Genomic DNA, 21,810 nt, shown 5'->3' with positions numbered 1-21,810 from the left:
CTGAGTGCAGGAGTGAGCCTCTGTGACGGATGTGACGTCAGCAGACCGCCATTAGTTTGAGTCATTGTTTATATTCTTAATGCTGATTGGTCAATCTATAAGGGTGACAAATGGACTTTGTAGGTAGAATAAACATCCAGAAATTAAATGAATTTGTAGATTGTCTTATTAATCAAAAGATGAAGTATTAAAAATATTTGTTTTTTTTCCTTGGAGTGAGCGACAACTACTGGATTTTCTCACAGAAGACAAACCAAACAAACAAACAAACCAAAGATTATACTCAAGAACTGAGCGAAGATTCTGAAAACAAAATGCACCCCGCCTCTCGCCCGTAGACGCTGGGATAGCAGTTGAAGAGGCCAATGACCACGAGGAAAGACAACCTGAGGCTGACGCAGCGCAGAAAAGACATCAGGCAGAACCCCTGAGAGCAGAGCTTGCTAGCATTGGTGAAGGCATGAGACTCAAGCAGGAACTCCAGAACCACTGAGAACAATTAAAGACCAACTTAAAAGAACCATGAGGTAAGAAGTTCCCCCTCAGATGTGATATTGAACACAAAGTCCCAGAAAGTAATAAAGAACTAGAGGAGCAAAAATTATCTCCTGGATACAAGTCAACACAACTGCTAGAGAACAAACTGATGACATCAATGAGTCCCTAAATAAGAGGCCACTTTGATTCTTAAGCCATGATTCAGCGCTCAGACCCTGATAAACCCTCCAGATGAGGGTTGTTCCTGATTCTCTCATGTTTGTATTCCTGCTGACCCCTGACCCTGGTAACCCTCCTGATGAAGGTTGTTCCTGATTGTCTCTTGTTTGTATTCCTGCTGACCCCTGACCCTGGTAACCCTCCTGATGAAGGTTGTTCCTGATTGTCTCTTGTTTGTATTCCTGCTGACCCCTGACCCTGGTAACCCTCCTGATGAAGGTTGTTCCTGATTGTCTCTTGTTTGTATTCCTGCTGACCCCTGACCCTGGTAACCCTCCTGATGAAGGTTGTTCCTGATTGTCTCATGTTTGTATTCCTGCTGACCCCTGACCCTGGTAACCCTCCTGATGAAGGTTGTTCCTGATTGTCTCTTGTTTGTCTTCCTGCTGACCCCTGACCCTGGTAACCCTCCTGATGAAGGTTGTTCCTGATTGTCTCTTGTTTGTATTCCTGCTGACCCCTGACCCTGGTAACCCTCCTGATGAAGGTTGTTCCTGATTGTCTCATGTTTGTATTCCTGCTGACCCCTGACCCTGGTAACCCTCCCGATGAAGGTTGTTCCTGATTGTCTCATGTTTGTATTCCTGCTGACCCCTGACCCTGGTAACCCTCCTGATGAAGGTTGTTCCTGATTGTCTCTTGTTTGTATTCCTGCTGACCCCTGACCCTGGTAACCCTCCTGATGAAGGTTGTTCCTGATTGTCTCTTGTTTGTATTCCTGCTGACCCCTGACCCTGCTAACCCTCCTGATGAAGGTTGTTCCTGATTGTCTCATGTTTGTATTCCTGCTGACCCCTGACCCTGGTAACCCTCCTGATGAAGGTTGTTCCTGATTGTCTCTTGTTTGTATTCCTGCTGACCCCTGACCCTGGTAACCCTCCTGATGAAGGTTGTTCCTGATTGTCTCTTGTTTGTATTCCTGCTGACCCCTGACACTGGTAACCCTCCTGATGAAGGTTGTTCCTGATTGTCTCTTGTTTGTATTCCTGCTGACCCCTTACACTGGTAACCCTCCTGATGAAGGTTGTTCCTGATTGTCTCTTGTTTGTATTCCTGCTGACCCCTGACCCTGGTAACCCTCCTGATGAGGGTTGTTCCTGATTCTCTCATGTTTGTATTCCTGCTGACCCCTGACACTGGTAACCCTCCTGATGAAGGTTGTTCCTGATTCTCTCATGTTTTTATTCCTTCTGACCCCAGACCCTGATAAAACCTCCTGATGCAGGTTTCTGGTTGCTTTTGTAACCCAATCCTGAAATATCCATGTCTCTCTGGGTTCATATGGAGCAGGGGTTCGAGTGCCATCTCCACCTTAACACCAGATGTTACAGTTGATTGCAACTTTAGTTTTGGTTTGTAATTCTAAGATTGTACCACATAAAACACAAAAATACATTCATTTGAACAATAATGAACTGGGCCCTTTAAGAAAATAAAGTGTCCTCATGTGAGTTTTCTCACTTTTGTTAACCTTGAAAGTTCGTGGGCTCCAAGTCAGAGTTCCTTCAGATCAAGTGGGGTTTGATCTGTGAGTTCCAAAGCTAATAATCCCTGAGATTGAAAGTAGCAATGAGTGCATTCTTTCTACCGTAAACTGGAGCTGGTGCTAATCCAGATGCCTGGCGTGATCCTACCACAGAGCAGATGGTTCACCTGCTATTCCAGAGCATGTAGACACTGGTGTCTGGAATCAAGCTGGGTGGCTCACCATCTCTGGAATCTACTGGAATCTTGTGGACCGTCCCCACTGATCTAAAGACACAGGCTTCCAGTCTCTGTTGTGATTCATTCAGGACTGATCTCTCTTCTGTTTCTCTGTTGTTGAACAACTTTAGACCTGATGAGCAAAGCACTCAGTCCTGCTGAATGCAAGTACTTGTATGAAGATTCTCTCTAGTGGTTCAATTTCTTGAATTCAATTCTTGAATGAATTCACAGTAAAATTATTTTACTCTCACACAAAAAAAAAATACGCTCAGCATATTTTGACACAATAAGAATACCATTAAATATGAAACTGCTCCTGTTTAACCAACGTGTCAATAAAAATATCAACTATTTCACATGTTAAACATGCTTTAAATCAATAACCTCACCAGTTTTTGGTGAAATCAACATTTTTAGTGTTTAGTGTTTTAACTCAGAATAAAATAAATCACTCCATGCAAATTAATCCCCATTTTTCTCTCTTTGCATAAAATACACCATTTTGCATGAAGACTTGTTCTCTAAACAATAACAACAAACGTTCCTTACATCAGCACAAAACAGCTGTGTGCTAAGACCAGTAGAAGAAATGTGCATTTTAGGGTGCTCCTACAAACTGAGGTGCTCTTATGGCTCCAATAAACCCTGACAGAAGAATGGAGATTCAGCATAGCACCGCCCCCACAGCCCCACAGCGTGAGTGAGCAGCAGCAGCAGCTCATCTACCAACAGTCAAAGGATATCTCTCTGATTTGCATGTGCTCCACTCCTGAAGACGTCAGGGTTCAGACTCCCAGCAGGGCGGAAAGAGTTGGCCGACGTGATGACCGATTATTCTGGTGTCAAGACTCCTCCTGGCTCTGATTAATGTGGTCACTACCTGGATGCTTCTTCTTGCTACGTGCATGACTTCTTGCTGCAGTGAGACAGAGAAAAAAAATAAATAAATAATGACCACGTGCCAGCTTACTACTTACGTTGAAGAACTGGTGTCTAAATTTGATCTAGAAGCTCCACCAGAGGAATATCATGTTGTTATAACTCCATCCCTAGGATTTGTTCCAACAAATTTATTAGAACTCCTTTAATAAATGAATCTGTTCCCTCTGCAAAAATGTATTGAAATTCTCTTTACAGTGAAAGATTGGAAAAAAAGTGTGGCTGATGGAGGATGAATTTGTCTTAAGAAGATGAAAGAGGTATCTTTCTTTATCCAGCTGAAAAACAGAGAGATTTAAGACTGAAATTGAATCCTCCTGTAATTTCTGTGGCTTGAGAGAAGAATCCATTGAACATTTCTTCCATCACTGCTTGTGTGGTCGAACATTCTGGTCCAACGTGGAGAAGTCTGTTTCAATGAAAACATCTGCGAGAAAAGGACAACCAAATCAAAAAGGACAACTTGTTTAAATTTGAGGTAAATTTCATCTTTCATCTTATTTTTCATCTCTCTGTCTTTTGTCTGATTATTTGTCTGAACTCATGATGTCTTTGTACTGCTTTACATTTCTATGTTGTAACCCTGGCTAAAGAGCTTTATTTTGTATTTTTGAATTGATTAATTAAAAAAAAGCTTACTTCCCCCAACAGACTGAACTTGGGATCTGATTGGCTGCTGTGAGCTTGAGATGCTGCCTTCAAGTGCACCTTGAATTTTCCATCCATCCATCAATTTACTTCCAATTATACTGTTAAGGGTTGCAAGGGGGCTGGACAACACATATAGACGGACAACGTGTCAGGGTTGCTTCATACTTTCTGGTTTCACTTGAGTCAGTTATCCTGTAATTAAGGCTTCTTAATGATGCCTGACTCGTTGCTCTGCTTCCAAACAAAAGGGAATCATTAACAAGAGAAGAAGCTTCATCAAATAGGTTGAAGCTAAAAGTTTCATCAAGTTGATGAGCTGCTTTGGCAGCTTCAGAACACACAGTGATGTGGTTCCACCCACAGGAGAGTGGCTTTAGGGTTCACTTCCCACCAATGCACACAACTCCTACATGTAAGTTCTCAATAGGATGGAGTCAAATTCTGATGGAAGCTTTTGTTATATTTCCTAAATGGATGTGAAATGATTTCTCCAAGGGAAAGTGAAGCAGCAGCAGTAGAACATCAGTTGTGCTCACTTCTGTTCTGGGATCAGATTTGGATCAAATTGCTTTCAGGCTTCAGGTGCTGGTAGAATGAAATATTTCCTTTATTGTCCTCCTCAATTTGTCCATCATCAGGAGACTCAGTGTTTTTGTTTTGAGGAACCAATGAAATTGCACCAGTATGGCTGACACCCTGGTGACTGGTCAGACCAGCAGCTCTGACTGTGTAAAGCCCAGTTGCAGCCCTGAAGTCTCAGAAGCAGCAGAGGAAACACACTGCGTGCAGTCCTGGTTAGGCGTGAACGTCACCTTCAATATCAGCGCCTGTTGTTCAGTGCTGGGGGGGCAGAGGCATGAGTCACTTAGTGAGCAGAATGGTAGTGAACTCAGTTCACCACACGATGAAGTATTAATGTATCATTAAGGAACATTCCAACACATGAATCAATTAAGTTTCAGTGTGTGCACTTTAGTCAAATGTACATGTCACAGGTTGTCCACGACAGCCTTTTGGAGTTGTTGTGTATTTGATGAGTTGAAGGACTCATACTGCCCCCCCCCCCCCAACTGATAACTAGAGAATGTACCTACTCATGATTAAAGGCAGTAGGACTACAGGCCAATTTGCCAAAATGTTGGACTATTGCTTAAAACCCTTAGCACTTTCCTTGGATGGCGAGTTCACATGAACAACACTGGCATCGTCATAGACGACCGTCCAGTATGACCTTTGACAAAATGCCATTTCAGCAGAAATTACTAGCATGTTTTGAGTAACTGACAGAAGTGATCTTGCACATAAAAGACAGAGGTGAATAAATTCAAATCAAACCATGAATGGAGTATGAACTGGATTCAGACATGAACACTTCCAACTGGTTTCCAAATCCTCTGCAGTGCAAATGTAGATGCTACTCTTTGGTAGGCTTTGCCTCCTTGTACTCCTGGATGTGAAAGGGTCGTCTGTTCCTGGGACGTTTCTCACTTCTCTGCCATCAGGGTTCAACAAACATGGTCGTCATCCTCAGGTCCTGGTTCAAATGGATTTGCTGTTTAACAGCAGCAACCAAGAGCTGCTCTGACGACCAGTGAGGCTGAATGGAAAGAGGAAGGGACTTCCCTCTAACAGGTTTTAGGGAGTCACCTGTCAACGTCGTCACCCCAACATCTGCAAAATAACAAATAACATAGGAAATAAAAAGGAAATTGATTCAATATGGCAAATCCATGAGATTGGTCACTTTGCAAGATGCGGGTCTGCATTGACAGCTGAATCTAAACAACCTATGCAATGTGAACAACAGGTCAAACCTTCACAGGTTTCTTCTTCTGTTGGCTCTGAGAGGCCTGATATTCCTGTGAAAAGAAGGACTTTCTCTCCCTCTCCTTAACAGCCCTGAACTGGAAAAAGGTTTCTATGGAAGAGCTCCCTGCTAGAAAAAAATACACAGTTATTACCTCCTGAAACACTCTTAATTTATACAGAGCATTTCTCATTACTCATCTGAGTCCAGCCACTGCACCAGGCTAGCGATAGAAAGAAGCGATTTTAGAAATCCAAGAGTATGATTGAACCTTTAAGGCCCCTTTGAATCATTTTATGTCACAGAATCCATAAATCTGTTAAGCTGCACTGGCGCTAGGTTGTGCAACATCCATATGTCCACTAGTGGCAGGCGTCTCCTTGTGGACATCCTGTAAAAAACTTATGTTTAAGCCACATACAGAGCAAAAGGTAGGGAAGCTGTGAGTGCAGCGCCACAGAATGGACAGAACATCTGAAATTAAAACAAGGGGACAGGCTTGGACGCCTGGGATAGAGGGTTGAATGTAGTATTTGAACGATAATCAGTCTCTAATCTCAGTTTATCTCATTGCTACCAGCAAGCAGGCTCACAATAGACAAGCAAAGGGGCAGCGTGAACATGTTAGTAACATGAACGTCCCGTAATGTGAGGCGTTGTACCGTGATATCTTTGAATTAGCATTTTAAGTTCATTTTATGTAAACAGTCAAATAAAGTCACATTACCACGCTACGCCGTAACTTGATTTTCTTCCCGCTCTTCTTGGAAACCAAACGTCTGTCAGCCGTCTCCTCTCCTCTCCTACGCGTCTCTGCATTGAGCTGTTGGGCTGAGAGCGCCCCCTGCAGGTTCGGTGCACTTGCGCTGGGGGCGACTGGTTTTGCAGCGTTTTCATTTTGGAGCCGCATTCTTGGTTCGCTTCCTGTTGTGCTATGCATCGTTTCTCTGTTTGCGGCGCAAAATGTGATGATGCATTTGTTTTTGTTTGTTGCATCACGCTTTTTTCACTTGCACGGCGTTAGTCTTTTTACCACCTCGTGTACATGGAGCCGGTCTGGGCCTACATCTCAGCAGACCCTTGCTACTGCTCTGCGTTGTGTTGAGTGTTGAGTGGGAGAAGGAGACTCAGTGTTTGGTATTCGCCCAAACAGGTGGTGTAATTTATTTCTGCACAGAAATAAATTTGAAAAATGCAGCAGCATTCATCCACCGGACCAGGGGCGCCGCCAGAAATTTTGGGCCCCTTGAAAGATTCAAATTTTGCCCCCCAAATCCCCCCCCCCCCCCATCATCATAACTGCATTTTTTGTCAGACTTTTCATTGCCTGTTCATGGACCATGAGTTTGTGTGACTTTAAATAAACGTATAAACTTATTACAAGTTACTTAATTACAAAGTGTGGAAAACTTTCTGAAGTGCTGAATGTTGTGTTGATTTGAACTAAGAATCTGACCAAAACTCGATCATAGACCTGCGACCTCGGATGTCCTGGTGCCACGTGCACCGGTGGGCATCCTTATGTTCAAACATGGTGTTCGTTATGGACAAACTGTGACTTGCACAGAAGTCCAATAACTGAACACCACTCTGGTTCAGGTCGGGCCTGCCGTCCCTCCCAATCACACCCCTCCAGGTCACGCTGTCGTTGCCCACGTGAGCGTTGAAGTCTCCCAGTAGGACAATGGAGTCCCCAGCCGGGGCACCATCCAGTACTCTTCCCAAGGACTCCAAAAAGGGTGGGTACTCTGAACTGGTGTTCGGAGCATTCGCGCACACCACCGTCAGGACACGTTCCCCGACCCGAAGGCGCAGGGAAGCAACCCTTTCGTCCACCGGGGTAAACCCCAACGTACAGGAAGAGGGTCGAGGGGCAAAAACATGTGAGACAAGCCCCCAGCACCACCCCACCTCTCCCACCAGCTCGTTGAGGTTTCACCACGTTTCAAAATAATGCGTCTCAATGGGGTTCCAGCTTTCACTGAGTGGCTGCCTTTTTTTCTGTCCCAGTCTGTGCAGAGATAAAAGCAATTCCAATCCTTTTTTGTCTTTTCCCTGCCATTTGCTGCCTTTTTGTACTTCAAGTTCATCACCAAAATATTTCCACTACATACAAACAACATGAAGACATCTTCACTTACACTGCTCACACAGTAAAGACTTCAATGCCCAGGTCGAGGCGCCGAGTCTTCTTTGTAGCAAAGTCACAAATTCAATATTTGAAGTCCAGTGAGCGAGCCAATTCCCTTTCAGCTGAAAGTGTTGCAGGACCCTTCAGGCTCTCTTGCCCCATGGTCGACCTGAGGTGACTCAGGATCAGTCTGAGTTCACTGAATGCCCTTCCTCCACCAGCAACCGTAACGGGCAGAGGGCAAAAAAATCCAAAGTGCACACAAACCTCTCCAAAAATGCTCTGGAGTTGCATTTGATAGACTGCATAGAGCAGATCAGGACGAGTGCAGTCAGAAGGGAGAGTGGCAGAATGGACTGCACTGTTTCAGGGATGCAGGCCAGTGAGATGCATTGTAGTGAACTCACACTCAGCCTTCCATGTGTTCCCCTAACAGTCAATAATTTAACTGAACTGTGATCAAGGCTGGAAGTAACACAATAAAGAAATCAACTATAAAGAATGTGTGACAGATTAGACCCACATAGGGATACCCACACGCCCCCAACCCACAAGTTGGGTTTGTGGCAGAGCACTGATGGACCAGGGCCTTAAAAACTAGAATCCTACAGCCTTTATGTACTGCTTAGCTCCTTCTCCAAACCTGGTTCCAGTAGTTTGGGTGGGCGTGTCCTCCTGAAGCTGAATCTGTGCATATTTAGGGCACCCATTAGTCATGAGTTCAGCACCAGCAGAACGTAGTATTTTATCTTGTACTGAGTCCAGTTTATCTCGCAAGTTCACCCACTTCAGCTGTTTGTTCACCGTGACGACAAAGGCAGCGTTTTTAAATGAGAACTGGCACTGCACCGCTCGCTGTAAACTTGTTCTCCTGGTTGGCTCATCGGGCCGCGTTCACCAGAACCCTGTTCTCATTCACGAGCGTTTAGAACTCTCAAGGCCAGTGAGCCTACCTTCTTGGAGAAGAACTGAGGGACCAGTTGTCTGCCTCTTTTCTTCCTCTCTTCTTTCTCCCGTCTTCCTCTTCGTTTGAGCCAACCAGACTTCATTATTACCGCTCGTTTCTCACACCGTCCATCAGCGACTCAGCGGCTGTGAGCGCACACCTGCAGCAGCGGCAGAGTGACGGAGCTCAGAGCGGCATTCGCGGGTTTGAATTGGACTGCACCATTGTGCAAGGGGTGGGGGGGGGGTTAAATGACAATGTGATGAAGAACTCAAGAAAAAAATAATGGAAATCGACAACCATGTTTAATTAGCTCATTTTAAATTGTCTTTTTTTTTTTTACTTTACAGCCCCACTGAGGGCCCCTGTCAGTGCTCGGGCCCTTAGAACCGTTCCCATGTACCCCCCCCCCAGCAGCGCCCATGGTCATGCCATCCATTGGATCACCAGCCCTGTGAAAACCTCTTCATGTTCATGTGTACTTCATTTTACAGAGAATCCAAACGATCTGGTGGCATTTTCAGGGGACACAATGGTGCAGTGGTGAGCACTGCTGCCTCCCAGCAGGAAGGTTCCAGATTGGAGCCCCAGCTGTGTGAGTCTGCATGTTCCCTCTGTTCCTGTGTGGGTTCTCTCTGGTACTCCAGCTTCCTCCCACAGTCCAAAGACATCAAGAGAGGACGAGGCTGATTGAAACTCTAAATTGACCGTAGGTGTGACTGTGAGTGTGAATGGTTGTCTGTCTCTATGTGTTGGTCCTGTGATGGACTGGCAACCTGTCCAGGGTGAACCACCCTCATGTCCAATGTCAGCTGTGATAGGCTCCACCCCCCACACAAACCTTGTCATATAATCAGTGGAGAAAAGGAAATTTGTCTACACTAATGACTGAATCTGTTTTGAGAACTGAACTGGACATAAACTCTGAGAATTCAGAGTAAGGACCAGGAGGGAGGAACACAATAATAGATAGGAGTAAATGTGGAGTCTGGGTTCTTTTCTAGAATGAGACAACAATGACAGTCCTCCCAAGTGAAATCACTGACATGACTGATGACTTCAGTCACATGACTGGATGACTTCAGTCACATGACTGATGACAGTGTAGATTCCAATGTAGAGGTTGGGGAAATAGTCTCTGAGAATCCAACTTGAAGCCACGCCCTCCTTGTTTTCCAAAAACCCAAACAGCGACCATCAGTCTCCCTCCAATCCTGTACTTGGTTCAATGTTGCTGTTCCATTTTGCAGCAGTAGGGGTCGCTGTGATACCAGGTTCAGTTCAAGAGTCCCAACTCCAGCTCATGTTGGTGACCTCAGTGGCAGGTAAAATGGCGCTTCAGTGGATCATGTGATCAACTCATGTGTGTCCTCACTGCTCCACAGGTCTGTCAAATGTTCTGTAAAATAGTTGGACCCAGCAGAGCTGCTAGATTAGGAGTTGATGGAGTCGTTGCAGATACCAGGGTCCAAAGTCCAGCTTGAACCTGGTTTGTGCAGCTCTTTGTCAAGCTAGCAGCCATTCTTGTCACTGCCAAGCTAAAGTGACTTCTGTCAACAAAGGTCAACATACAAAAGGATATTTCTACTGTCAGTTCAAGATTTTGATCAAACTCCTTTTTCAGAGCTAGAACCTTCCTCTTGTGTCAGCTTTCTGTTCCCATCTCTATGGTAACGGTCAGTTTTGACCCACGTCTTCAATCAGCTGTCAAATAAACTAAAACAATTTTCTATCCTCCAAGTTGTTTCCATCTCTTGGTGACCTTGTTAGGCTTCCTTATCCATGGAAATATTGGTTTGAAGATTTAGTTGTGGGCCTCTGGACCTTTTTTTAGTCACTAAACCCTCGATTTCAGTTTAAAAAATGGTAAAATGAACCTCAAGAAAATCCTAGACATAAACCAAAGGTTGTTGTGTTTCCTGACCGTTACTGAGGGTGTTAGAACACATCTCTGACATGGACTGGTTTGATTTATTATTCATTTTAATATCATTAACTATTGGAACATCCATGGTGTTATGGGTCAGTTTAGACCCTCATATTTTTACTTCAAGAAATATGGCAAAAAAGTCTCTTTTTCAGCTACAGAACTTTAATACAAACACAAAATGAAAAGCAGAACAAGCCAGAACCCAAAATATGGATTTGCAAGGTCAACAAACAACAACCAGTCAAGCAAACCAAACCAACAGAAACCAGTTACTGGTTCAAAACCAGGAAAAAACAAAAACAGAGTAAGAGTCGTTTAAAGTTCAGATGCTTGTGTGTCACTTCTGTGTGTTCTTTCCAGAGATGTTCCAGCAGTTGAAGCACCATCCGTCCGTCCCTCTGTCCTGACTGCTAGGGCAGTCCTGACCCTCTTTCGTCTTGAACCAGGTCCTGAGGGGGTTGTGGCTGTGGCTGTTCTGGTTGGTGTTGAGGCAGGGCTGCTGAGGAGGACGCTGGTGTGGATGCTCTCTGTGTTGCTGATGGCATGGATGGAGTGCTGCTGAGCTCTGCAGCTGTCTGAGCAAGGCTGCAGCGTCTGGGTCTCGGGGCGTCCGTTCCCTTCCCTCAGTGTGTGGCTTGACCAGGGAACTTCCCAGCTCCTCCACAAACATTCTCCTCTTGCTCCTCTTGGTTGAGCTCCACTCCTGGTGGATGTTGGTCCACAACACCAATGTTTCTATGCAGACTCATCAAGGATGCTGCAAAACACAAGAATCCACCCCAAGACTTTCTCTTCAACATGTTGAGGTCTTCATGGCTGGGATGATGCAGGTTCTCTTTCTTATTTTCTTCTTAAAAAAGTCAGTAGTTTCATGTTAAATAATAAATGTTATATTAAAACAGTTGATCATCTTTTATTAATTACTGTATTCTGTTTTGGTGTCCCAGTGTTCATTTATTGATCTAAACCTGATATTTAGAAAAGCAGACAGCACAAAAACAGAAAATGCCACCATATCATTGAAATTTTCTGTCATACAAATGTTGACTCTTTTGTAGAAGCCCCTCCCCTCTGTAGGGCTGGTGGTGCAATGGACAACGCGTCTGACTTTGGCTCAGAAGATTCTAGGTTCAGCTCCTGGCCAGCTCGCTTTAAACTTTATACTGAGAAGATGAAGTGAGAACCACTGATCAGAGTCACTGAAGTCCTCCCAGGTTTCCTCCTTGTCTGCTGGAAACATGAACACATGAATGATCCTGCTACCTCTCATGTTAAGCTGCACTTGACAGTGACAGCAGGAGAACAAAAATCCCAGTGTGTCATCAACATTTCCTGTCAATCAATGATAGAAGCTGTTGAGTTTCTGGATCAGAACAAGGAGGAAGGAGCCCCAATGAAAGAGTGATGGTTCTTGATTCTGATTTTGTTCTTCACTCCTACACCAGAGAGTGAAAGTGTGGGCTGGCTGGGAGCAACTGCCTGCTTCAGAGTGGGAGGAGCCTCAGGACTTTCCAGTGAGAGCTGCAAACTTCCACCAGCGCCCAGTGCCAGCAGGTCTTCATGATGGAGCTGAGAAGAACACAACAACACCAGAGCACTGGAGAGGAGCACAACACTTCTTTGCTTCCTGGCCTCTCTCATGTCTGTCTGTCCATCTGGAGCTGGGGGGAGGAGCTTCACATGTTTTTCTTTTTTTAAAAAGGGAATGACATGACTTCCTCTGTATGTTAGAATATGAACGACTAAAAATGTTCATCCCCAGTTTAAAGTTAGAATTAAATTTAAAGTAGAAAATCTTCCCTCTTCAATCCTGTCACTCAGTGTTGTAAACTGTTTCAAACAAATTCTACTGTTCAACAGTTCAAGTGTTTCTAATGAAGCTGAATGTTCTCCTCTACTTTCCTCAATTGGGTTTCTTTCATGTCCTCCTGAGATCAAAGACAGAATTCTAGCTACTGTCAAAGCCCTGATGACATCATCAGGAATTCTGACCTGTCCAGGGTGAACCCTGAACCCACGCCTCCTCAAAGACTGGGGATCTGCTGACCCTGCCTCTTGTCCAATGTCACCTGCGATCGCCCCCCCCCCCCCCCCCGTGACCCTTAAAGGATAGAACAGAAAGTGGATGGAGGGATGGACTCAACACTGAAATCAGCTGATCTGATCCACATTCTAATGTTTCCTGTCCCTCTTTAGGAGTCAGTGAGAATAGTAGTGTATATAATAATGTATATCCAACCTTGTAGTATCTTTCCAAGGCTTTTAGTATTTCTTCTTGTTTCTACTTGTAGTTTTAGTGTCTGGATCTTTTCTTTTGATGTCCTGCTGTCTGCTCTTTGCTTTTGGAGCTTCCTTCAACAACTACCAGGCCTCCTGGGTACTGTAGGAAACATGGTCAAGTTCTTCTGACTTCTCCAGGAACGTCCTGCTCACATTGGTCTGTCTTCATTTTGGCTCCTCCCACTGCCACAATGACCAGCCTTTATACTCTTGGTGACTGGGGCCCTGGTTGCTGCAGGCCTCAACACCAGCCTGTGGTTGTGAGCAGGGCAGAACAGAACTGACAGTATCTCCCATGCAGGACCTGGGTCAGCGCCTGGTGCCAGCTGGGGCACTGCTTTAACCTGGACCCCTGGAAGATCTTCTCCAGGAACTCGCCTTTTTCGGTCGAAACAGCGTGAAACTTCAAGTAAAGAATTAAAATGATTTCATTCACAATGAAGCCTCTGTCACAAAACAAAGGAACAACTGACTACCTCACCATGACTTCACTCTGATTACCAGGAGGTAACCTGGTAGTCAGAGCAGCGATGCTCAGGTCTGTGGACTCAGAGGAGGGTTCTTCTTTTGGTCACAGGTTCGAAGACCTCAGTGGAAGAGAGAGGAGAGGCAGTAAGAGACCTGCCACACCTCTCCAGTGACCTGGGACATGATGGCAGTGGTGGGATTTGAACCCACGCCTCCTCAGAGACTGGAGCCTTAATCCAGCGCCTTAGACCACTCGGCCACACTACCTCACTGAGCTGTTCTCTGAGTTGGTCTGCTAAAGGCATGTTGAAGAGGAAGTAACATCATGATATAAAACTTATTCTGAAGGGGGACCCCTTCCCTCCACGGTCACAGGAAGTGACGACAGCGCCGCTAGAAGCAGGAAAGAAATGGTAAAAGGACTCAGTTTGTACAGAGCCTTTCTACCTCAGCAGCACTCAAGGAGCTGAACAATGTCCTCTCATTCACACACACTCACACACTGATGCTGAAGGCTGCCATGCAAGGAGCCAACCTACTCATCAGAAGTATTTAGGGGTTCAGTATCTTACTCAAGGACACTTTGACATGGTCACTGGAGAAAGTGAGGATCAAACCAGCCACCCTTTGGTTGCCAGACGGCCACGCCACTCCTGAGTCATGTGACCTGGATAAGATGGTGAACTACAGCTGATCGCCATGCTAGCAAACCCTCTTTTGTTTGGTTTGGTTGTTGTTTAGTGACTGTGGATGAATACACAGGAGAAGTTGAGCATAAATTTGTGTTCCCTGTTCCCTTGAATATCTGCAGGAGTGTGAGGTGGAAATAATAGTTGGAGGAGAATGAGAGTTCAGTCTCAGCGCTATGACCTGTGCTGACACTAAAACATGTCAGCCCACAGAACAAAGATGGCAGTCCTCTGGGAGAGCAGGTACACCACACATACATGAAGAAACCCTACAGGAAACAAATATGTTGCCAGAGACTTTTACTCTGTTTTTGTTGTTTACCAAAGTACAGGATTGGAGGGAGACTGATGGTCGCTGTTTGGGTTTTTGGAAAACAAGGAGGCTGTGGGTTCAAGCTGGATTCTCAGAGACTATTTCCCCAACCTCTACATTGGCATCTACACTGTCATCCAGTCATGTGACTGAAGTCATCCAGTCACGTGACTGAAGTCATCCTGTCAGTGATGTCACTTGGCAGGACTCTCACTGCCATCACATTCCAGAAAAGAATCCAGACTCCACCTGTGGCTCCATGATAACTGATGGACCTCTGGTTGGAGGCTGGACGATGATGTTTGGACTGGAAGGAAAACTCCTTGTCCAAATTCCATTGTGTTCAAGTTTAAAGTCCCACAATAAGAAGTAGCTGAATCTGACAGGTGGAGGTTTGGAACTACAAGATGGTGATGTTTCCTTGACTTGATGCTCTGACTGTCAGGGTGGATGACAGCTTCTTCTGCTGCTGCATCTGAGTGGCTAGGATTGGAGGTTTTACCCTCCAAGGTTGTTTGGTTCCAGGGGAAATTCTAAAATTCCAGTCCCCAACCTTGGCTGTTCTGAAACTCTTCTCCTGACTCACTCCTGAGCTGCAGCAAGAACAAATACCAGTGCCAACCAGATCAACTTCATGGCTGCTAACAGCCTCAGACACTTGATTTCCATCAATCTGGAGCCAAGAAGGCCCTCACCTGTGGTTCTCCTCCAGGAGGGTCCAGGTTCTGCCATTGTGGTTCCTTGTGCCACTGCCAGAGAGCCTCAGCTGCACACTGCAACATTTCAACAGGAGATTGACATTCCTTCAAATGTCCTGACATCTGATTCCAATGGTTCTGTTCCATCTTTATATTTTAAAATCAATTACACAATGAAAGCTGCCTCAGCTGGTTTAAGAGAGAGAACAAGCTAAGAGATCTGAAACCAGTAAAATATGCTTTTCTGTGTGCAAACTAGTGAGGGGCATGGAAGGATATTTTACCACCACTACAGAACCCAGACTTTAGTCATGCGATGAGATGGCGACTCTGATTATGAAGTTAATGGACAAAATGTGAATTGAAAGAAAACACATTTCTTCAGCAGACTTTGATCCAACATTGAAGTTAGATTTTGGTGGCTGCTCCATGTTGGAGGAAACCAGGCGATGTTGGACCGTCACAGGGAAGCTCCTTTGCTGCCAGTTCAACCACTCACTCCCATCAGTGGAGAGCAGCTTCAACTGGGTTTGGAATGTACCATTGTGGATGCATAGGAATGTGGAGAAAATGTCCTTTGTCAGAAGTGGGATTTGAACCCACGCCTCCAGGAGAGACTGCGACCTGAACGCAGCGCCTTAGACCGCTCGGCCATCCTGACAGAAACTTAGATGCAGACTGAATTAATTCATTGACAAAGTAGAATTTTTTCCACAGGAGCTACTGGCTCCTTAGTTGTCACATTTATTGTTAACATTAAACACACAGTCTGAGTTCATGGCAGTAAGAAATGATTTTCATTTTTCTAAAGGACAAGAAATGAACCAGAACATTTGAACCACATAACATCTCTTGATCAGTTTGTTACATGGGACACATTCCAGACAGGAAGGTCCCACCAAGACTTGAACTGGGATCACTGGACCCAGAGTCCAGAGGGCTCACCATTCCACCATGGAACCAAACACAAAGAGGAGGTTCCTCTAAATACCACTTGACATCACCTGCAATCAACCTGTTGATATTTGGAGGTTCATCTTGCTCTTGTTCCAGACTACATTGGCAAAAGGATCATGAACCACAAGGAAATCATGGAACTCCAGATTGATTCAGGACTTTCTAACTCCATCGTATGACCTGGGAGCAAAGACTGGCCAGGCCTTCCTTAATTTATCAGTTAATTACTGCTTCAACAAACATGCCACTTAATTAAGTTACCAGAATTTCTCTCATTGAAAAACCCACCAGCCTGATTTCTTGACATGACATGAAAAATTCTCCAAGAACCCACAGTTGGGTGGAAAGATACCAGGTTAACCAGGAGGAGTCCTGTTCCTGAACCATGGATGGAACAAAGTCCACTGGAAAACTCAGCAGTTCCTGAGTGCCAGATCCATCCGGGAGCTTGGGTCTCCCCTTGACTGTGGTGATCCATGAGATCAAGGAGGACAGAGGAAAGAAGGATCCTGTTGGAGATCTCCTCCCTTCTTCCTCCACTTCACTACAACTTGGATGTCAGGAATATGAGGTACTTTACTCAAATGACGTATTAGGAGTTTCCTGTTTGACAAGAAGGAAGTCAGAGGTTCATACCTCACTTGTTGGTGGTGCCCTCAACCTGCTGAGAGCATCACTTAGTTCTCTACAGAGAAACATGGCAGCTCTGCTGAAGGCTGCAGGAAACCTGCTGGAACTGAGACTTGGACTCAGGTCACTGGATTCAAAGTCCAGGGTGCCAACAGGTCCACCAGGGCATCTGTGCTTTACTTACCGTGTAAAAAGGACCACAGTGGTCGTCTGGTTTTAATTTAACAAACAAATACGGTTGAAAACTTTGAGACAGAGACACAGGGCTCTTATTTGAAGGCCATGGGATGGGAAATATTCCAGACCTCTGAGATCAGAGCGCTCACTTTGATCTCAGGGTCCTGACTTTGGGGGTTCTTCCTTTGGTCTTCAAATACTCGTGGTTTTTATTGGCAGAACTTTTAACTTGCATGCAAAAAGAGAATCACAGTCAATGTAAACCCAGCAGACAGTGTTTATTTCTAATAAATCAGACAATCGCACAAATGAGAATGAAAGGAAAAAACAATAAAATGTTTTAAAATCCTTCTCCACTCTAAAGCTTTTTAAAGTTCATTTGAAGGTTCAAAGGTGGAGGTGAGGAGGTCACCCTGATCCTCCCTGTCGTCACTGCCGGGATTCTTTCTTCTGGTGCTGTGGTTCTTCTGATGAAGGGGGCGTGATGTTTGCTGTCTCAGGCTCCACCAAATGTCCTCTTTAGGACGCCACAATGTGGCCTCTTCACTGCTCCATCTCCCCTGCATCGGAGACACCAGGGTTCCTCCTGGTGCCGACCCCATCGTCCTGCTACCCAATGGTGCGGCCATGGATCCTCAGAAGAGGCTGGGATCCTTCTTCTCATCAGAGCCACAGTTTTTCCTGGAGGGAACAACAGGAGCTTTGTTGTAATGTTTTGCTCTGTGTTTCCTGCTCAGAGCGTCAGGATCTGTGACGCCATCTTGTGGTAGGGGGTCATCATCTTGTTGTGTGGTAGTGGATTCATTGATCTGCTGTTTCAACACATTCAAGTTCATTATCCTACAAGTCAAAGTACATTTGGTGTGGAGTTTTAGTTTCTGGCCTCAATCATAACGTGTGCCTTTCTTCTTCATGAACATTTCTCAGCTTTGTAAGTTTATTCTAGTTTTTCTTCCTCACTTTTCTATTCCATTGTTGAAGATTCTACTGCAGGTTGGAGTTCCCTGTTGACTGAAGCAGAAACAGGAACAACAAGCTGGAGGCTGTCAGAGCTCCAAGTTGGGGGCTGATATGAAAGTAGGAGATGAACACATCCAGGTTAGCATCCCTCTCAGAAGCTGCTACTTTAGCTCTTCAGAATACAGCAGCCTAGCATAGCTTCATCTGGCCAGTTAGTGGCCCACTTTGATGTCTGGGATATCAGGTTCAAGGTTCTTCACAGCTCTGAATGAAGGCTTTCTAAAGTGTTAACCAGTACTCCAGTTGTAAAAAACAATCAGGGGGGATGGTAGATTTTGATGTTTAGGAACAGATCATTTGTGCTGATGACAGCGCATCAGGTGAGAGACCAACAGTGTACCCTTACTCCTCTAAAACAACAAGCATGCTATGGATATTACCTGTCTGCTACTCCTGTCATTGATCTTGACCAAGCCCCCAGGCTGACACTGCTACCACTGCTCCTACATAGTTAGAGTCAAATGCAGAGGACATTTTCCCACCGGGTGCAAGTGCAACTTCATACTCATGCTACCTATAAATCTGGGAATTTATCTATATTTTGAAACAAAACATTCTCAAGTCAAGTCCATTTTAATTAAAGTGCAAGAGCAAAAGAATGAAACAAATGTACTGTGGCAGGATAGCGCTACACTCCCCACCGTGAGGGGCAGTGTGGCAGACGATAGTGAGTGGTCACCTAGAAGTAGACCTGGTCCGACCCTTCTCCGTCCTTTCCACTTCCTCTCCCTCCTTTACGGAGCCTACAGCCGTGCGTGGTGGCGTCTCGCTGGTCAGCAGATCGGTTACAAACAAAGGTATGCATGCTTGCTCTGCTCCATTATTCAGTGTCATGGGCCCCCTGTTTACTCCAGTTTTGCTCCGTCCAGCGGTGTGGTGTTACCAGGAGCTGGGCTGTCTCCCTTGGGCCGGTGTGTGCGTGGTGCGCTTTCTGTGGGTAAGACGCGTAGTTGTCTGCCTTTCATATCAAGCTGCCGATGATCTGTGGTGTTCTGATTATCCTCTCCCGGCCATCGTTTGTGTAGTCTGGGCTGCGGGCTTCCTCCTCCTGCCTCGTCTGACGCCACGATTCTGCTCTCCGGTAGGAAATGTTTATGCTTACGGTCATGTAGTAAGAGTTGCTACTAACCTCAAAATAATGCTACAGTGATGTAAGAAGAACTGCTAATGATCTCAAAATGATGCGACAGTGATGCAGTAAGAATTGCTAATAACTCAAAATGATTTGAACTGTAATGTAGTGAAAGTTTCAAATAACCTCAAAGTGATGCTGACAGTCATGTAGTAAGAGTTGAGAGTCCGAGTTTTCCAAGTTGATCTCCTCCCACGCATGAATTCTCTGGTATCCTTCCACTTACTGCGAAGACGAGCCGTGGATGTATTGTCCTGAGCCCAGGGCTTGTCAGATACCATGACCTTCAACTAAATGTGGCAGAAACCCTGCCCTCTTCATTTAGGGCTGGAAGGTGTGAGAGATACTGGGAGCTCATCAAGGCTACGTCCTCCACGGTCTCCTCAGGCTGGCCAGCACAAGAGGAGACCGCCAACTGGCCAGGACAGGCGGTCACCGTTGTTGCCGCCGCCGTCGTCGTCTACCTTTCTTTCTTTCTTTTTTTCACACGATCACAGGGGAGAGCGCGGACGCAGTCCCCCACTGTCAGAAATTATGCAGTTGAGATTCCCACATTTGGGGAATTCACCAGGGTCAGCACAGCCCCAGTGCAATGGCTGAGCCTCACCCGGGGAGAACCACCTTGCTGATCATGGTATCTCCCCTGCCAGGTAAGTATGACTCGCTGAGCTTAGGAACAGACATGAGCTTCAGGGACACAGCCCTCTGACTGACAGGCAGGGAGGCCGACACAGCGCCTGATCTTTCCTACCTTGTGCCAATCTGCCGTGTGCGCAGCCCCCTTTGTTTCTCACAACGATGTCGGATGTCGGATATCCCAAGCCCGGGAAGCTCGACCGATGCCGTTTTCAAGGCTCACCTTCTCGCTGGGGGCACCAGCGTGGCCTCTAACCGCACGCATTGTGCCCCGCAGTAAAAAAAACAATCTCCTTCCGCTTTCACCCTTGGATGGAGCGTCGCGACCATGAGAGCTGTCAACGCAAGCGGCCCAATTCCGAAAGACTGAAGGCAGCAAGCTGGGGTTTCACATTTCAACATCAAGTTCACAACCCATCTCTGGGCAAAACACGCACATTGAAGGTTCAGGTCTTTCAGAGTGCATTCCAAAGCCTTTTGGGAAAGGCTCCGAGAGCAGTGCCGTCAGCGGACCTCCATCCTTATCTGGATTGCAAACAGAGCCACAACTTGACGCCCAGCGGCAGCGCGGGCGGAAATCCAGCCCCGGCCTCATGTGCAGCACTCGAGAGTTGGCCTGAAGAGCACGGGATTTGCTCCTGACAAAAGGGGAGGGGCCCGCACTGTTCCTGGAAGGCCATTGCGGCCGCAGGCTGAGGAAAAGCTGCAGTGAAGGAGGAGAACCCTGGTCCGGCTTTGGGTGGAGCAGGTAAGCGAGTGCCTGGCGGAGGCTTGTTTTATTTCCGACAAGAAATGCGGGGCATTGCACCACTCCTGGAAACACTGCAATACCAGGTTGATGCGTGGAAAGGACAGAGCAAGCTCCCGTTCCATCTCCCTGTTCCAAGAAGCAGCTTAATATATGGTTCCCGGATAGGGAACGTACCAGATATTAAACTGATAAGAACAGATACTACACTTGATCTTAGCCAAAAGGCCGAGAAGCGATGCCTGTCAGCCACCCGACGTGAGAGCCAGCACCCCCGGTACAGCCAATCCCGGCCGCGGCTGTGGGCAGGAACTGCAACATTTTGGGTGGCGACACAAAATGCAGTGCCATAAACACTACATCTGGCACACTGGTTGTCCCCACTGCTATCCAAAGCAAAGGCAATCGGTGCCTTCACCCTGCTATGCTAGTGGGGCGACTCAAAGTAAAACAAAGCGGTGTTCAAAGCCACAAGCCAGCGACTCATCCTGGAGTCTGGGTTTTCCAAGTTGATCTCCTCCCACGCATGAATTCTCTGGTATCCTTCCACTTACTGCGAAGACGAGCCGTGGATGTATTGTCCTGAGCTCAGGGCTTGTCAGATACCATGACCCTCAACTAAATGTGGCAGAAACCCTGCCCTCTTCATTTAGGGCTGGAAGGTGTGAGAAATACTGGGAGCTCATCGAGGCTACGTCCTCCGCGGTCTCCTCAGGCTGGCCAGCACAAGATTAGACCGCCAACTGGCCGGTACAGGCGGTCACCGTTGTTGCCGCCGTCATCTGCCTTTCTTTCTTTCTTTCTTTCTTTTGTTTTTTCACATGATCACAGGGGAGAGCACGGATGCAGTCCCCCACTGTCAGAAATTATGCAGTTGAGATTCCCACATTTGGGGAATTCACCAGGGTCAGCACAGCCCCAGTGCAATGGCTGAGCCTCACCCGGGGAGAACCACCTTGCTGATCATGGTATCTCTCCTGCCAGGTAAGTATGACTTGCTGAGCTTAGGAACAGACATGAGCTTCAGGGACACAGCCTTCTGACTGACAGGCAGGGAGGCTGACACAGCGCCTGATCTTTCCTACCTTGTGCCAATCTGCCACGTGCGCAGCCCCCTTTGTTTCTCACAACGATGCCGGATGTCGGATATCGGATATCCCAAGCCCGGGAAGCTCGACCGATGCCGTTTTCAAAGCTCACCTTGTCGCATAGAGTTTCTGCTTACCTCAAAATG

At 46.2% G+C, this 21,810-nt stretch overlaps 1 long non-coding RNA gene and 5 other non-coding genes across 6 annotated transcripts; all 6 read right to left on the bottom strand.

The window, feature by feature from the left end:
• Window positions 1-3,024: 3,024 nt before the first annotated feature.
• On the bottom strand, window positions 3,025-9,262 carry LOC147271502 (uncharacterized). Its single transcript, XR_015115779.1, has 3 exons — window positions 8,906-9,262; window positions 5,350-5,685; window positions 3,025-3,790 (listed from the first exon to the last, which is right to left on the bottom strand). It is a non-coding gene; the product is annotated as an uncharacterized LOC147271502 (long non-coding RNA).
• A 4,499-nt stretch (window positions 9,263-13,761) lies between these two features.
• On the bottom strand, window positions 13,762-13,843 carry trnal-aag (transfer RNA leucine (anticodon AAG)). The gene has a single exon. It is a non-coding gene; the product is annotated as a tRNA-Leu (tRNA).
• Window positions 13,844-15,854: 2,011 nt separating this feature from the next.
• Window positions 15,855-15,937, bottom strand: trnal-cag (transfer RNA leucine (anticodon CAG)). Its single transcript has one exon. It is a non-coding gene; the product is annotated as a tRNA-Leu (tRNA).
• A 3,749-nt stretch (window positions 15,938-19,686) lies between these two features.
• LOC147271499 (U1 spliceosomal RNA) lies at window positions 19,687-19,850 on the bottom strand. Its single transcript, XR_015116605.1, has one exon. It is a non-coding gene; the product is annotated as a U1 spliceosomal RNA (small nuclear RNA).
• Window positions 19,851-20,625: 775 nt separating this feature from the next.
• Window positions 20,626-20,816, bottom strand: LOC147271498 (U2 spliceosomal RNA). The gene has a single exon (XR_015116392.1). It is a non-coding gene; the product is annotated as a U2 spliceosomal RNA (small nuclear RNA).
• A 588-nt stretch (window positions 20,817-21,404) lies between these two features.
• LOC147271497 (U1 spliceosomal RNA) lies at window positions 21,405-21,568 on the bottom strand. Its single transcript, XR_015116974.1, has one exon. It is a non-coding gene; the product is annotated as a U1 spliceosomal RNA (small nuclear RNA).
• Between the last annotated feature and the right edge of the window lie 242 nt (window positions 21,569-21,810).

The sequence above is a fragment of the Aulostomus chinensis genome, chromosome 1 (assembly GCF_037954235.1).
Source record: "Aulostomus chinensis isolate RoL2024-O1b breed Wild chromosome 1, RoL_Achi_v1.0, whole genome shotgun sequence".
NCBI classification, from domain to species: Eukaryota; Metazoa; Chordata; class Actinopteri; order Syngnathiformes; family Aulostomidae; genus Aulostomus; species Aulostomus chinensis.
The sequence above is the reverse complement of the archived record's forward strand: the minus strand, read 5'-3'. Positions and strand labels throughout refer to the sequence as shown.